This window comes from Oryctolagus cuniculus (genome assembly GCF_964237555.1).
Source record: "Oryctolagus cuniculus chromosome 17 unlocalized genomic scaffold, mOryCun1.1 SUPER_17_unloc_1, whole genome shotgun sequence".
NCBI lineage: Eukaryota > Metazoa > Chordata > Mammalia > Lagomorpha > Leporidae > Oryctolagus > Oryctolagus cuniculus.
The window spans coordinates 2,308,624-2,326,023 of NW_027208202.1; the positions used below are offsets into that span (position 1 = coordinate 2,308,624).

The 17,400-nt window shown below is 41.9% G+C and overlaps 1 pseudogene; it reads right to left on the minus strand.

Moving 5' to 3' along the window:
* Nucleotides 1–17,400, minus strand: part of LOC138847838 (protein LYRIC pseudogene) — a 408,551-nt pseudogene that overhangs the window by 15,133 nt on the left and 376,018 nt on the right.

The following is a 17,400-nucleotide window of genomic DNA, read 5'->3' on the forward strand; positions in this document are numbered from 1 at the left end:
GTGGTCACATGGCAGGGGAAGGAGGAGATGCAGTGAGGTTTCTGGTCACAGCCAGAGTGATGTCAGGCACTGGGTCACCTCACTAAATGTGATGAAATGAAGCTTTCCACTCACATCAGGACCTGGTTCTCTGTGTCCAGCAGGTGCAGTCCCATGAGTCCCCTCAGATGGTTGCAGTGGACACCAGCAGGATGGGGAATCCTTGGCAATGCCCACTAGGGAGCCAAAGACCAGGTTCCCTGGCACAGCTGCCCCCTTGCAGAGTGTGTTCAGGGAGAGGAAGCCTGCTGCCCTGCAAGGAAAGAGACACGGACAAGGTTGAGAGGACACAACCAGCAGGGTCAGTCGTGGTCACTGTCACTGACCCTCGCATAGGTCTTGCTGCAGACACGGTTCTTCATAACACATTTCCATGGATGGTTTGACGCCCTCTAAGCTTGGATTTCAAACATTTTCTGCGCCCAGGTAAACCCATCTTTTGATTGCATTTTCTATAGACTTGCAGCCATGTCATCCAGTGTCGATGCAGCAAACAGCAATGGCTGTCAGAAAAGACGGCAGGGAAGCCAGGCTGCCAGAACTGCTCCCTCATCCTCTGCTGTTTTTCTCACTATACCTCTGCCAGTTCATGTTCTGCCCAAAGCTTCACATCTATCATAACTGGAGAAGAAAAGGAATTTTAGGAGCAAAAAATCTTGGGGCTAGTGTTGTAGACAGCGTGTTGAGCCACCACCTGAAACACTGGTATCCCATATGGGAGTGCCAGTTGGAGTCCAGGCTGCTGTACTTCTGAGGCAGCTCTCTGCTAGTGCACATGGGAAGGCAGCAGAAGATGGCCCAAGTATTTGGGACCCTGGAACTCACATAGGAGACCCAGATGGAGTTCCAGGTTCCTGGCTTAGACTCAACTGGTGTAGCCATTTGGGGAGTGAATCAGCAGATGGAAGAACTCTTTCTCTCTGTTACTCTACTTTTCAAACAAATGAAACAAAACAAAAATAAGAAACCCTTGGCACAGTGATGTTGGAAGAAAGGGATCTTTCAATGAAAACTAATTGTGACTGACCCAGAATCTCCTCTCAGGACAGAGGCAGGCATGCAGCAGGGCTCAGGCTGGAGAGGCTGGTCAGTCCCTGCTCAGATGCAGGTGTTGGGCCACCTCCCTCTGACTGTAGGGAATTAGGCCACCTCCCTCTGACCCAGGCCAGGGAGGGGGGAATGAGGAGCAGCTTCCTATCCTGGTATCCTTACAAGAGTGACCTGTGATTTTACATTGTCAGTTTCCACAATTTCAGAAACATCCATGGACAAGAGGAGATTTAACTTTCACCCAGAGTTAAAAAAAGATGTACAATGGTGACAATAATGTTAAAACTTCTCTTGCTTTATTCCTCTTATTAGAGGAATTGATGTGCTAGGCTTTAAGTAATTAGAGCCCATGGGATTTTTGGAGAAACTGGCAGGCATGGAGTCTCAGCTCTCATCTCCAGGGGGCCCTGCCTTCCTTACATGTTTTCAGCAGCAGGGACTGAGCTCCAGGCAGAGATTCCCCAGTGAGTTCTGGTGCCAGGTCTCAGACCCTCCCCAGAGCTCCCTGTCATGGTGAGGGGCATGGGTCCCAAGAACACTTTACAGGAGACTGGGGCCACTGTGCTGGAACTACAGTGAGACAGCCATCATTTACGGCAAACGAAAGGGAAGGAAAGCTTGTCCAATCTTCAGTGGATGTGGATTGAGTGACTTTATCAATGATTTTGAGTCAGTAAACTAAGCTTTGTGTGTGAGGGCACACAGCCCACCATACCCATGGAGTGTGAGATCCAATAACTCAATGCCAGCACAGGGTGACTGTGTGTTAAAGGCACAATGAGCACAGGTAACCTGTGGACACCTAAAGCCCAATGAGAAAGCATCTTGCATGCTGCACCAGGGAGCATTTGGTTCTCGTCTGTCTTTGATCTGTAAATGCACCGGTGTCCTGAGGCCTTCTCCTCACTGCCTGTGCTGTTCCCAGCTGCCTTGCCCACAGGAGTCGTCCTCGTATTCAGTGATGTCTGCTGTCTGCTGCGGTCATCACTCAGCCTCCCCTGCACCACACACACACACAACACAGGGAAGGACACAGTCTCCTCTAAGGACATGAACTTGTTCAAGTGTGGATGCAGGCCTAGACCACACCCAAAGCAGGACAGTGAGCCATGCTGTCCTCTGATTGAGACACCTGCAGAGAACAGGGAGTCTGTGGAGTGATGAGACTGCCACAACTGGGGATGGTGCAGAGGGAAATGGACACTCCGAGTGGAGGAAATATGAGCTCTGTGGGGTGAGTTGGCCACATGGAGAGCCCTGGAACAGCAGCACCAATGGCTGCTTCCATAGGAACTGCTGGAGGCTGTTTCACTCCTGAAGGAGCTCATGTAGATTGGCAGCATCTCCAGCAACATGCACCTGACACCCTGGGCTCAAAAGACTCAACAGGCTTCATTATGTTGGTCTTTTAAATTAACAAACTTCCCCAGCAACTTCCAGAGGCTTAAAAATTGTGTAAAAAGGGGTGTTTTCACTGCCCAGTTTCCCAGTTGTCGTGATTAAGAGTGTATGCTTGCTGCTGCTGCTAAGCCAGCACCCAGACCTGATAATGGCCATGTCCATGGTCCATCTGCACATCCTGCTTGATGCTGCATGCTCTATGGGCTTTGAAAAGCAAACAGCAACAGGTGTACCCATACAGGACCACACAGGATGAAGACATCACTGATCTGGGCACCCCCGGGCTCTGCCAGTGCAACCCTGGGAACTCCTGGTCTTTTCCTATCTCCATGGCTTTGCCTGTTCCACATGTGCTATGGTTGACATTACGTAGTGGGTACCCTTACACACCAGCTTCTCTCACATTTTAAAAAGTAGACTCTAGTGTTTGGTCCTAGGTCTGAGGTGCCAGCATCCTGAATGGGTACCAGTTTGAGTGCCAGCTGCTCCACTTCTAACCCAGCTCCCTGCTGATGGCCTGGTAAAGCAGTAGAAGATGGCCCAAGTGCTTGGGTCCCTGCACCCACATAGGAGTCCTGGAAGAAGCTCCTGGTTCCTAGCTTTGGATCAGCTCAACTCCAGCCATTGTGGTCATTTGGGGAGTAAACCTTTATCTCTGTCATTCCCTCTCACTGTCTGTAACTCTACCTCTCAAATAAGTAAATAAAATCTTTTAAAAAAAGAAAATTTACAGAATTTTCATCCAATTGATGAAGACACAATGAAAAAGTCAACCATACTGATCTTTTGTTCTCTGTACTAAGATTGGCTTACACTACAACTTCATTGATGTATACATGACATAGAAATAAAGATAAACAGTGGAGGGTTTGGGCTGTGGCATAGCCGGTAAAGCCACATTCTGCAATGGCTGTGACCAGGCCAGGCAAGCTTCTTGCAGGTCTGCTACTTGGGTGGCAGTGGCCCAAGGACTTGGGCCATCAACTGCCTTCTCAGGCACATTATCAAGGAGCTGGATCAGAAGTGAAGCAGGCCAGCACCGTGGCTCAATAGGCTAATCCTTCACCTTGTGGCACCAGCACACTGGGTTCTAGTCCCGGTCGGGGCACCAGATTCTGTCCTGGTTGCCCCTCTTCCAGGCCAGCTCTCTGCTGTGGCCCGGGAGTGCAGTGGAGGATGGCCCAAGTGCTTGGGCCCTGCACCCGCATGGGAGACCAGGAGAAGCACCTGGCTCCTGGCTTCAGATCAGTGCGGTACACCACCCACAGCGAGCTGGCTGCAGTGGCCATTGGAGGGTGAACCAACGGTAAAAGGAAGACCTTTCTCTCTGTCTCTCTCACACACTGTCTAACTCTGCCTGCCTGTCAAAAAAAAAAAAAAAAAAAAAAAAAAAAAAAAGAAGTGAAGCAGCCATGTCATGAATCAGCACTCATTAGGGATGCTCACACTTCAGGTGGCAGTGAAACCTTTTATGCCACAGCACTGGCCCTGGTTTTCTTTATTTAGAAGTGTTTAATTTTATTGTTCTTTTATCAATCATTTATTTTTTCAATTTTTGATATATATTGTTCTCATTTTCAATTCATTTTTATCTAGTATGTATTCCCATTTAGTTTCATAAAATTTAACATGAGAATGATTTAGGAGTGTGCATTGTTTCTGTAACTTTAAAATTTTAATGAAACTTTAAGAAATTATAAGAATAGTATCAAGTGTTCTTGGATACCCATTACTCAGATTTACAAGTTAATCCTTGAAATTGCTTGTTCTCTCCACATGCGCATCACACACAAACACACACTATACTTGTTTTATCTCTATTGTTTGGAAGTGAATTGCAAAGTTTTTGCCACTTTTCCCTTAAACAGTTCACTATATAACATTTTCTAAGAACAAGAGTATTCTCTTAATTCATAATACAGTAATTAAGAAACTATAACAGTTTGATAATAGTGTTACTCATCCCCAAACTCTATATTTGAGTTTTCCACTCATTCCAGTAATGTCCTTTACAGCAGTTTACTCTCTTCTATGTACCACCCCTGTTCCCGTTTAGCATCACATATTGAATTTAGTTATCATATCTCTAACCTTTTTCAACCTGGAAGAATTGTTGTCTTTCTTTTCCTTTCATTAACTGGCTAAGCCAGTTAACTTGGATTTGCCTTGTGATTGTCTACACCACATTCAGTTCGTGATTTTGTGGCAGAACGACCCCAGAAGTGATATTGTGTCCTTCTCAGCACATTGGATCAGGAGATACATGATGCTGACTTGCTCTATCTTTGGAGATGTTAATTTCATAATTTCTTAAGGTGATATCTACCATGTTTCTCTACTGTGAAATTGGTAGTTGTCTATTTGTAATAAATTGTGGTGAGATATTTTGAAACCATAATTAAATTATTAGGAAACATTCATTCACCCATTTTAGTATTTATTGATAATTATTGTTTGGCTCTGTTATTACTAGCATGTTTTCTAAGTGGCTATTTTTACAAATCCCATTATTTTGTTATATTAATTGGTTATTATAATTTATTTTTTAGAAGATTGATTTACTTTATCCAAAAGGCACAGTTACAGAGAAAGATAGGGGGAGAGTAAGAAGAGTCTTCCAACTGCTGGTTCACTCTTCAAATGGCCACAAAAGCCAGGGCTGAGTGAGGCCACAACCAGAAGCCAGGAGGCTCATCTGGGTCTGTCACATGAGTGCAGGAGCCCAGGTACATGGCCATTCCACTGCATTCCTAGGCACATCATTAGGGAGCTTGATTAGAAGTGGAGCAGCCAAGATTCCCATCTGTACCCATATGGGATGCTGGCATTGCAGACAGCAGTTTAACCTGATAACAGTAGTAGTCCAACTTTAATAAAAGTGTTCCCTTCTCCCACACCTATTTATTCACTTTTATAACAATAGAAGCTCATAGAATTTTATTTTACTTAACAAATTAAAATGTGCTACTATTTAGATACTCAACTCCTGTATTTGACCCGTTGTAGCCATTCAAGCTGCTTTCTGTATCCTTTTGAATTCTCTCCATTAATCTAATCATTTCCATTTTATTGGCATGATTAAATGTTCCAATGTCATTTCTAAATACTAGTCTCTTTCTTCAGTCTGGAAGAAATCATTGCACTATAAACCTGTTTCCTTGCAGTGAAGAATACCAGAAAATAAGATGTAGGTGAAAGGACTACAGTGCTTATTTTAGTCTAAAACATATTTTAATCTTAATCTCATAATTCCTTCAATTCTAGAATATATAAGCATGTAGTTTTAGGATGCTTATCCATACTGTAATAAAAATCAAACATAGTAGAACTCATTGTCTATTCATAGTTTTATCTGTCTTTATACTGAGGTATCATAATCAGAATAATGTATACAAGTTTACTTTGATATGTTTTCCCCCATTCAGTGTGGTTGTTTTTCATTTGAACTTCATTTAAGTTTGTTCCTGTTTTATACTCTGACATTATCACTCAATTCCTGTTTGATTGCATGAGTAATACATCAACACGTTTGTAAAAGTTAAATAGTACAAAAATGTGTAATTACAACAGATATTACTCTGCTCCTACAGTTCTTGGTGTGTGTTAGGGGAGAAAGTGTGTACCCTAAAAATTCATAATTTGAAGAAGCTAACCCCTGGTACCTTAGAATATAAATTTATTTGGAAATAGGACCATTAAAGAAATGACTGATTAGCCAGCGCTGCGGCTCATTAGGCTAATCTGCCTGCAGTGCCAGCACTTCAGGTTCTAGTCCTGGTTGCTCCTCTTCCAGGCCAGCTCTCTGCTGTGGCCCTGGAAGGCAGTGGAGGATGTCCCAGGTGCTTGGGGCCTGCACCTGCATGAGAGACCAGGAGGAAGCACCTGGCTCCTGGCTTCAGATCAGCACAGCACCAGCTGTAGTGGCCATTTTGGGGGTGAATCAACAAAAGGAAGCCCTTTCTCTCTGTCTCTCTCTTTCTCTCTGTCTATAATGCTACCTGTCAAAAAAAATGAATGATATACAGTGAGCCTTTTGGCGTGAACTCTCATCTAATGACTGACACTCTTACAAAAGAAAAAGATTAGGACAAAAGGATCATGTATGTTCACACACAAAGAAAAGAACAGATGAGCATACAGGAAGAATGTGACCATCTTTAAATCAAAGAAGGAGGCCTTGGAAGGAACCAGACCTATTGATACTTTCATCTTGGAATTCTAACTTCCAGTACTGTGAACAAACACATTTCTGTTATGTAAGCCAGCCAGTGTGCACTTTTATGATTTCCCTGGAAAACAACTATAGTAAAGATGTTGCTTCATCCTGGGTCACAATATGTGCCTGCATCCTGTATTATGCTACATTGCACTTGAGTAGATCTAGTTGCAACAGAGTGGTTCTAGTGGGCCAGGAAGCCAATGATCATCCCTTTTTGAAGATTCCACTCCAGATGATGCTTGGGTTTTCAGAGGAAAGCTAGTCTCTTGGATACCAGACTGTAAATTACTTCTGGTAAGAGGATCCCAAAGTGACTAAATGGTTTCATACGGTGAGTTTCATCCAGGTCCAAACAAGATGTGCTATTTACAAATGTCAGTATCTCACTCTTTACCAATAATTCCCATAAATTTCACATGAAAAAATATGGAAGGCTGGGAATTCAACTGTCATCATAATTCAGCAACCTGAATAATTGTGTGTGTGTGTGTGTGTGTGTGTGTTTAGCAATTTCAATTCAGTGACTATAGGAAATGGGAGACTCTTCTAGAATTTTCATGAAAATGTTCTGTTTCTCAGACTGTGGTTTGAGCTGAGTTTGCAGTGTGAGATTGTCAATGTTTGTCTTATATTTTAAAGATTTATTTATTTATTTGAAAGTCAGAGTTAGAGAGAGGCAAAGCAGAGAAAGAGAGAGAGAGAGAGAGAGACAGACAGACAGACAAAGTCTTCCCTTTGTTGGTTTACTCTCCAAATGGTCACAATAGCAGGAGCAGAGCCAATCCAAAGGCAGGAGCCAAGGGCTTCTTCCAGGTCTCCCATGTGGGTGCAGGGGCCCATGGACTTGTTCCATCTTATACAGATTTCCCAGCCTATAGCAGAGAGCTGGATTGGAAGTAGAGCAGCTGGGACTCAAACTGGCACCCATGTGGGATACTGGCACTACAGGCAGTGGCTTTACTCACTACATCACAGCGCCAGCCCCTGTCAATATTTTTTTGTATGTGCTCAAGAGGCAAATGAATCCACCCCATACAACAGTCCTTATGAATGATCATTATGGCCATAATCAAACATAGCAACTATTTGGCTCCCAAGTCATGTGTTTTACTTGCCACTACATCAGAATTCACCACAACTTGTTTCAATTTAATGTCACTGCAGGTCACAGACTTCTAATACCAACATCTCATTGTCACAGATTCTGCACTATAGTTAAATCCAGAGGATTAGTAAAAAGAAAAGAACAGATCTTTGCAACAAAGAATTAAGGGATGGCTAAAATGCAGGGCCAAACTAATCCCCATATCCCATCTATACAGGCCTATTTCCTTGGATGAATTCCATAACAATCAGTAACTATTGAAGAGAGAGAAAACACTAGTAATTTGAACTGAGAAAGTTTAATATAAAATTATCTGTAATATAAATACAGTTACAAACGATTGGTGACTAATAAAGACAGATCATTTAAATGTCATTAGTATGGCAGATATAAGGATGACTGAGGTAGAATACCCAAGAAAGAGTCTTTCCCAGGGTTAAGGTTCCTATTTGTTCATATCTGTTGGTTAGGGCATAGCTGTGACTCACTGGCAAAATTGGTTTTTTTTTTTTTTTTTTTTTGCTTTGAAACTTTTATTTAATGAATATAAATTTCCAAAGTACAGCTTATGGATTACAATGGCTTCCCCCCCATAATGTCCCTCCCACCCACAACCCTCCCCTTTCCCACTCCCTCTCCCCTTCCATTCTTTACTTAATGTATGCTAAACTGATCTTCTGTATATAAAGAGAAATGAAAATGAATCTTGATGTGAATGGAAGGGGAGCAAAATTGTTACGATGAAAGCTCAGACTAACATGAGCCAAGTAAGGCATGTAGGGTACAAAACAGGAAGAAGCCCTCATTCTTATATGTCAACTGTACTACTTCTGTGAGAATGAATGCCTTAGATTTTACACCTAAGTCTAGCATTTTCTTTATATTCTCTTTAAGTGAAAATTACATGCACTGTTTTTCACTAGAAACCTATATTTGTGCTTCTCACTTTATAAGTGATTATGCCAAATCACTCATTCATTTTCATCAAAATACAGTGGCTAGTGTTGTGGGGCAGAAGGTTAAACTGCTCTCTGTGATGCCAGCATCCCATCTGAGCTCAGCCTGAGTCTTGGCTGTTCCACTTCCAATCCATTTCACTCCTATGGAAGGTGGCCCAAGTACTTGGGACCCTGCCAACCATGTGGGAAATCCAGATAGAGTTCCAGGCTCTTGACTTCACCCTGACCCAGTAGAGGCTTTGTGGTCATTCAGGGAGTGAACCAACAAACTGAAGATCTCTCTCTCTCTCCTTCCCTCCCTCCTTCCCTCCCTCTCAGCTTTGTAAATCTTTAAAAAGACAATTAAAATAAATACCTTAATGAGTTCATCCCTTTTCAAATTTCACTTTGTCTTTGAATTATTACTATCACCTAGATATGTCATCAGTAACCAACTTATGCCAACACTAAAAGTAACCTGTTGATTTATTGGTAGGCTCTATCATTGTGACATCATCAAGTAACTCAAAATTCTGTCAGTTGCTATAGTGATTTTATGGTACAGAGTTCCCTATAACCAGATATATGGGGATCTTTTTATAGGCACATATTAATTTTACTTTATTCTTCCATTATTCAAAACTAATTATTGACTTGAAATTTTGTTATTTAGATTGAAACACTGGTATCATCTTTTACATTATTCTAGTAATAGCCATAATATTTTCATTTAGTTCCTCATCATTACCATTTTCCTGTGAGTCAGTACCTGTAATGTTAGGCATACTTTTCAAATATTTCCATGTATATTTGTGTCTGTCTGTTAATATTCATACCATATTATTCATCTCACCTATGGTAATCAAACTATAATGTGAATCATAAAATTAACATCCCTTATTTATTTTCCATTTTGATTCTGATTTTGTCACTGTCATATGTGTATATAATTAGTAATCTTTCTTTTCTTAATATCCTACCATGGGTAAACTGTGGCCATCCTGGTTTTCATTTTGTTGTTATTGTTGTTATGCAGTCATCAATCTCCTGCATATTCTGGTGGAATACTTTTTTATCTTGTATTTTTAACTTTTAAAATGCATATTTCATACATATATGCAAGCAAGAGAACATTTACCTTTAAACTGTGTGGACATATTTGTCATTATTGCAGACTCATCTTACTCAGAGTAACTTTGATGTACATATATTTCTCAAAATCATGTTGATGTCAAAATTTTCCATACATTAGTTTGAAACTGTGATAATACTGTTTTAAAGCTTTTCTACAAATAGCTTGAACTTGTGTAGACTTAAGATACTGCAATATTTCTGAACTGTATTGGAATAGGTTACTTAGGAATATTTTTCAAGTATGATCTCTATCTTCTTGGAACTCTATAATCAAAACTACTAAGTTACCATTTCTTTTTTAATTTTTCATTTATTTTGTTTGGGGAATACAACTTAATGCATTTAATATATACAGATTTGGGAATATGATGCTTCTCCCCCCCACCCATACTCCTGCCTTTCTTCTTTCACCCTCTTCCTTTGCTATTCTTATTTTTTAAAGAAATACGTTTTCAGTTAATTTTTATACTCATAAGGTTAACCCTACACCAAGTAGAGAGTTTACTGATTAGTATGAAGAAAAAAAGAAGTAAAGGACAAAAACAAAAAAGAAAACCATGTTCTCTAACAATCAAGGGCTAAGTTATCCATTTCTACCTTTAATAATCATAACATAATATATAGCATTATACTTAACCCAATTTTATTTTGTTTTGTCTTGTCATTGATTATTATCACTTGTTTATATTTTCAAAATGTATACCAAATCTGCTATGAGGAATCTGGATGTATTCTGGTTTACTTGGTTTTTGTTTTACATTCATCAGAATTTAATTTTTTATTTCAAACACTTTAAAAAACAAAGGCAAGTTGCAGGCAACAGGTTGCACTTTTATATTCTTGCATTGCAACGTCTTCCTTAATCCCATGCTTCAAGCAACAGTCAGAAAGAGCATCACCTGAGAACATTCCCACCACTGCATCTCCCCCCAGGTGCTGCTTTGCTGCTGCTGAGTAAGCTGCCAGACCCTGATGGCATAGCTAACACACTGCCCAAGAGCCTCCAGCTCTGGTGGCAGGGCCACTTGAAGCAGAGTCTCACAGAGGCTTTATAGGGGGAGCGAGCAACACAATGCAATGGGTGGTTGAGGCAGGTGCTAACTCCATGAAGACAGTCCATGGAAAGTGGATCCCTACAGTTGAAGAGAAGCATAGCAAGAATGTCATCAGGAGTAGCAGCTTTGCCAAGACCTCAAAAATGAGCTCAAAGAGAAGGAGTCTGTAGCACTGGTTATTGGTGCTCTTCATTTTCTTGTTTGTTGCTGTGCAACTCTCCAATTATTCAAGTATCTTGATGGGCATGTGAAGTGACTACCCTTTTAGATGCTTCCATTCTCCAATGAATTTTTACTTGAACTTATCGCTGATGTGTGATACCCTTGTTAAAACAATTCAGTAAGCCTCCTCCTGCAGTGCCAGAATCCAATACTGGTGGTGGTTCAAGTCCTGCTGCTCCTCTTCTGATCTAGCTCTCTGCTATGGCCTGGGAAAGCAGTCAAAGATGGACCAAGTGCTTGGGCCCCTGCATCTGCATGGGAGACCCAGAAGAAACTCCTGGATCCTGATCTCAGATTGGCCCAACTTCAGCTGTTACAGCCATTTGGGGAGTGAACTGGAAGACCATTCTTCCTCTCTCTATGCCTATAACTCTCTGTAACTCTGCCTTTCAAATAAATTAATAAATTTTAAAAAATAATTTTTTAAGATTTGTTTATTGCTCTCTTCTCCTTTCTCTCTCTCTCTCTCTCTCTCTCTCTCTCTCTCCTCTTCCTCGCTCGGCTCCTCTCATCCTTGCTGTCTCTCTCCCACTCTCTCTCCTCTTTCTTGCTCCCCTCTCTTCTCTTACTCTCTTTTTCCTTCTTCACCCCTTCCCTCTGGTCTGCTGGGTTTTCCCCAATAAACCTTTTCCCTTACAAAAAAAAGAAAAAGATTTGTTTACTTGAAAGGCAGAGTTACACAGAGAGAAAAGGAGAGGCAGAGAGAGAGGTCTGCAATTCTGCTGGTTCACTCCCCAACTGGCTGCAATGCCAATACAAAGCCAGGATCCAGGAGCTTCTTCCAGGTCTCCCATGTGGGTGCAGGAGCCCAAGGATTTGGGCCATCCTCTACTGATTTCCCAGGCCATAGCAGAGAGCTGGATCAGAAGTAGAACAGTTGGGACTTGAACTGACACCAAAATGCGATTCTAGTGCTGCAGGCAGAGGCTTAGCCCACTATGCCACAGCACCAGCCTCTAAAAAAATAATTTTTAAGTTACAATAATTGACCCTACTTAGTAAAGAGTAGTTTTTTTAACGTGGCTATTAAAACAATATGCAGTATGGGTGATTAGATTAAATATGTGTAGACAAGAACTAGACATCATTAACCCTGATGTATAAATGCTATTAGCCACAATGTAAAATTTGGGCTTTTCTGGATTTTTTAATAGCTATTCACTTCATTAATCTCTTTAATTAAAAGCGCACTCCTGAAAAGGTCATGTAACTATCTTGTAATAAGGGCCTTTTCAATGGTTCAACTACACAGTTTGCCTAGTTTTGCCACAACTGCTAGTACCTAAGATTTTTTTAACAGTTTCTAAATACATAATATAAAGGGAGATGCATACAGCCACAATGTTTATGTTTAACTATTGTTTCTATCACACTATCTTGAATTATTGCATGAGTGAATATGCGAACATAATTCTCATAAAAACAACTTGGTTGAACATTTTGTAACTTGGTCACTGCAGTTTCACTAAAATCAATCACAGTAGAGCAAGGTCAGAGAAGTTTTGGGGGCTGGCCCGTGGCTCACTTGGTTAATCCTCCACCTTGCAGCACTGGCATCCCATATGGGCACCGGGTTCTAGTCCCGTTTGCTCCTCTTCAAGTCCAGCTCTCTGCTGTGACCCGGGAGGGCAGTGGAGGATGGCCCAAGTGCTTGGGTGTCTGCACCCACATGGGAGACCAGGAAGAAACACCTGGCTCCTGGCTTCGGGTAGGCGCAGCACTGGCCCTAGTGGCCATTTGGGGGGTGAACTAACGGAAGGAAGACTTTTCTCTCTCTCTCTCTCACTGTCTATAACTCTACCTGTCAAATAAAAAAATTTTAAAAAAAGAGAAGTTTTGTTATGTTAAATTATTTTCAGCAGAATTATTTTAATGTCTCAAAATAATTTACTATACTAGACAAAACCTTAGAAAAAATAGCATCAAAAATGGCAGCCTAATCAGGATATATTGTTCAATCCAATGTGCTAAAGACAGCATGTTAATAGCATATTTAATACCAAAACAATGTAAAATTTGACACTTAGTTTAGAAATGGCTTTTCTAGCTGTGATTAAAATGCTCTTAGGGTACCAGGCACATCAAACAAGGACGGCATCTGGAATTAGATCATTACTCTTCCCATTATTGTTTGATTTTATAGGTTATAATTGCTGAAATTTTATTTTTACTAATGTTAAGAGTTTGTCAGGCCGGCGCCGTGGCTCAATAGGCTAATCCTCTGCTTTGCGGTGCCAGCACACCGGGTTCTAGTCCTGGTCGGGGCGCCGGATTCTGTCCCAGTTGCCCCTCTTCCAGGCCAGCTCTCTGCTGTGGCCCGGGAGTGCAGTGGAGGATGGCCCAAGTGCTTGGGCCCTGCACCCCATGGGGGACCAGGAGAAGCACCTGGCTCCTGGCTTCGGATCAGCGCGATGTGCCGGCCACAGTGCGCTGGCAGCAGCGGCCATTGGAGGGTGAACCAACGGCAAAAGGTAAACCTTTCTCTCTGTCTCTCTCTCACTGTCCACTCTGCCTGTCAAAAATAAAAAAATAATTTAAAAAAGAGTTTGTTATAAGGTATATTGTGGGGATTTTGCGTACTGTTGAAAATTGAATGTATTGGCTGTCTATGCACTTCACCATAACTTGGTGACAAAAGTGTGAGCAGTGTCTATGTTTTAATGGAGTGGATAAAAACTACTTATGTTTGCTTGTTAATTGCCTCAGGTTATCTTTTTAAATAAGCATTTTTAAGAGGAACAGAAGAGAAATTTCCTACCTAGTCTATATAAACTGCAAAACTCATAACATAACCTCACATATGGAGGAGAGGAGAGGAGAAAACTGCAGTGGTTAGGATATATAGGAACTAACTACTCTGGAGTCAGAAAGGAATCAGCTGATGTTGGATCAGATTTTTAATTGAATTGTTATGTGCCTTTCTCACCAAGTAAATCAATCCCTGTATTTGTTTCCCCTTTGAAACAAGTCACGGTTAACTAATTCTATTTTATTCCATTTAAAATCAAAGTTTTTTTCTAAATTCATAGCAGGTTCATTTACTTTAAATCAAATAATTCCATTTCAAAATTTCTTTTGGTTTACTATAGATAATTAGCTTTGAGTTTTTGTTTTCTTAATGTACATTGGCTTGATAACTATTACTGCTGAATTGCGATAGCTATAGCTAGCAACCATTTTACATGAAAATTGTATTCCCTTTGTAATCTCTGTGTGATTTACCAATTGAGTGCATTTTATATTCATGTGTGGGTAAATGAAAACTATGTCTATTTGATTTAACAATAGTTTCCTGAAAATATGATGCTTTTCTTCTAAAATAAAATGATAAAGAATTCTTAATTGAGTATACTCTTTATAGTTAACAGAAAAATTTTTAAAGGCTGCCTAACGATATGTGATAGTTAAATTGAATGATAGGATACAAAGAAATAGATATGAAGTTTATTACAGGAAACTGAAACAAAGGAAAATATATAAAAAACACAATGAACCAAATACTTCTCTGCTTAGAATTTACCATCTCATTATTACTCATGTCTGGTTCAAAGAGAAAGCACAGTTCTTTGATATCCCTTTCTCAGTTGCATTTTACATATCATCTAATGTTGAGCACAACATGATAATAAATACTTATTTAGGAAAAAAATCACACAGAGCAGAAATTTGCAATGCATACATCTTCATACAACTTATATACAGATGTTTATAACAACAATAAAATAAACCAATAAAAAAGAACACTTCCGGTGGACTTTGTCCAACCATCAGGGAGCTGGCAATCCAGAGTGCTCCTCAGAGCAGAGAGGCTTCTCCTGCAAGACGCCCGCTCTGCCTCTGCCAGAATCCAGCCCCCCAGCACGCATGCTCTCCCGCGACAGGCACCTGCTGCCCAGGGTCGGTTTCCCAAAACACGGTTCGCTAGGGCACTGCACCTCCTGGCCGGCCACGAGGCGACAGGCTGCGTCCCAGGAGTCCGCAAACCCTCCCTCTGCAGGGTTCCCCACGCCAGCAGACCTCACGGGCACGCCTGACAGGAGTCCCCAGCATCCCCGAGTCGGGCCAGCCACCTGCAGGAGCGCCAGGTGAGGTCAAAGGCGGGCTCCGCGAGCCCGCCCCGCCGGACACTCCCCTGGGTGCCTCGCCGCCACTCCCCTGCGGCCCCAGAGACGCCGGCCCGGCGCCGGTCCGCGCCCCCCTCACGCGCTGGCCACGCGGGCACGCCCCGCCGCCAGAGGAACCACGCGCGTGGCTGTGGCTGGGGCCACACCGGCCACGCCGCCCGCCGCGGGTCCCAGGGACGCCGGGCACGCGAGCACCAGTGGACGCAGCCGCACAGGTGGCTCCTGACCGGGCGCCCGCGCGGCCTGGGCGCTGCCAGAAACGCCAGGGGCATGGCGACCCCCGCGGGAGGGGGTGCAGGCCGCGCCAAGACCGGGACCGGGCAGAGCCGCCGCACGGTACCTGCTGCGGGGGGATCGCACTCCTCCTCAGCCTCCGCCTCAGCTGCAGCCCCGACTGGCCCAGATCTATTTTCAATTGACTTTATACACACAGTTTAACTCTGTGCTAAGTAAAGAGTTTGACAAATAGCATGAAAAATAAACACTGTTCCTAAACAGTCCAGATAAGGGCTGTTCAAGTCACTGCTTCTCAAAGTGTCAATTTCACTAGAGAGAGAGCCTTTCAGGTTCTCTATTAGTTATCACAGTTCAGGGAGAACATATGGTATTTGTCCCTTTGGGACTGGCTTATTTCACTAAGTTTGATGTTTTCCAGACTCATCCATTTTGTTGTGAATGACTGGATTTCACTTTTTTTTTTTACTGTTGTGTAGTATCCATGGCATATATATTCCATAATTTCTTTATCCAGTCTTCAGTTGATGGGCATTTGGGTGGTTTCCATGTCTTAGCTATTGAACTGCAATAAACATGGGGGTGCAGATAACTTTTTCATATGCTGATTTCATTTCTCTTTGGTAAATTCCAAGGAGTGGGATGGCTTTGTCTTATGATAGGACTATTTAGATTCTGAGGGTTCTCCATACTGTCTTACATGCCCACCAACAGTGGATTAGGGTGCCTTTTCCCCACATCCTTGCCAGCATTTGAAGTTTGATGATTTTTGTGTGAAAGTCATTCTAACTGGAGGGAGGTAAATCTCATTGTGGTTTTTTTTTTTTTTTTTTTTTTTTTTCTCATTGTGGTTTTGATTTGCATTTCTTCCAGGGCTAGTAATCCCGAGCATTTTTTCATGTGCTTGTTGGCTATTTGTGTTTCCTCTTTTGAAAAATCTGTTTAGTCCTTTGCCCATTTCTTAAATGGGTTGTTTGTCTTATTGTTGTGGAGTTTCTTGATATCTTTATATATTCTGCTTATTAATCCTTTATCAGTAGCATGGCTTGCAAATAATTTCTCTCATTCTGTTGGTTGCCTATTCACTTTTCTGATTGTTTTGCAGTGCAGGGGCTTCTCAATTGGATGTAATCCCATTTGTCAATTTTAGCTTGGGTTGCCTATGCCTCTGAGATCTTTTCCATGAACTCTTTACCTATGCTAAGTCTTGCAGGGTTTCCCCAATGTTGTCAAATAATTTGATGGTATTAGGTGTTAGATTTAGGTATTTAACCAATTTTGAGTGCATTTTTGCATAAGGTGTAAGGTAGGGGTCTTGCTTCATACTTCTGATTGTGGAAATTCAGTTTTCCCAGCACCATTTGTTGATGACACTGTCCTTGCTCCAAGGATTGATTTTATCTCCTTTGTCAAAGATAAGTTGGTTGTAGATGTTTGGATTGATTTGTGGCATTTCCATTCTGTTCCACTGGTCTGTGCATACGATTTTGTACCAATATCTGGCTGTTTTGAAAATAACTGCCCTGTAGTATGTCTTGAAATCTGTGTTGTGATGCCTCTGGCTTTGTTTTTGTTGTATAAGATTGCTTTAACTATTTGGGGTCTCCTGTGTTTCCATATGAATGTCAGCATAATTTTTAAATGATTTATTTATTTACTTGAAAGAATGACAGGCAAAGGCAGAGAGAGAGAGAGAGAGAGAGAAACAGAGAGAGAGAAAGAGAGAGAGAGAGAGAGAGAGGTCCTCCATCCACTGTCCCATTCCCCAGATGGCTGCAATGGCCAGAGCCATGCCGATACAAAGCCAGGACTCCCAGGAGCCACCTCCAAGTCTCCTATATGAGTTCAGGAGCCCAAGAGCCAGGGACATCCTCCACTG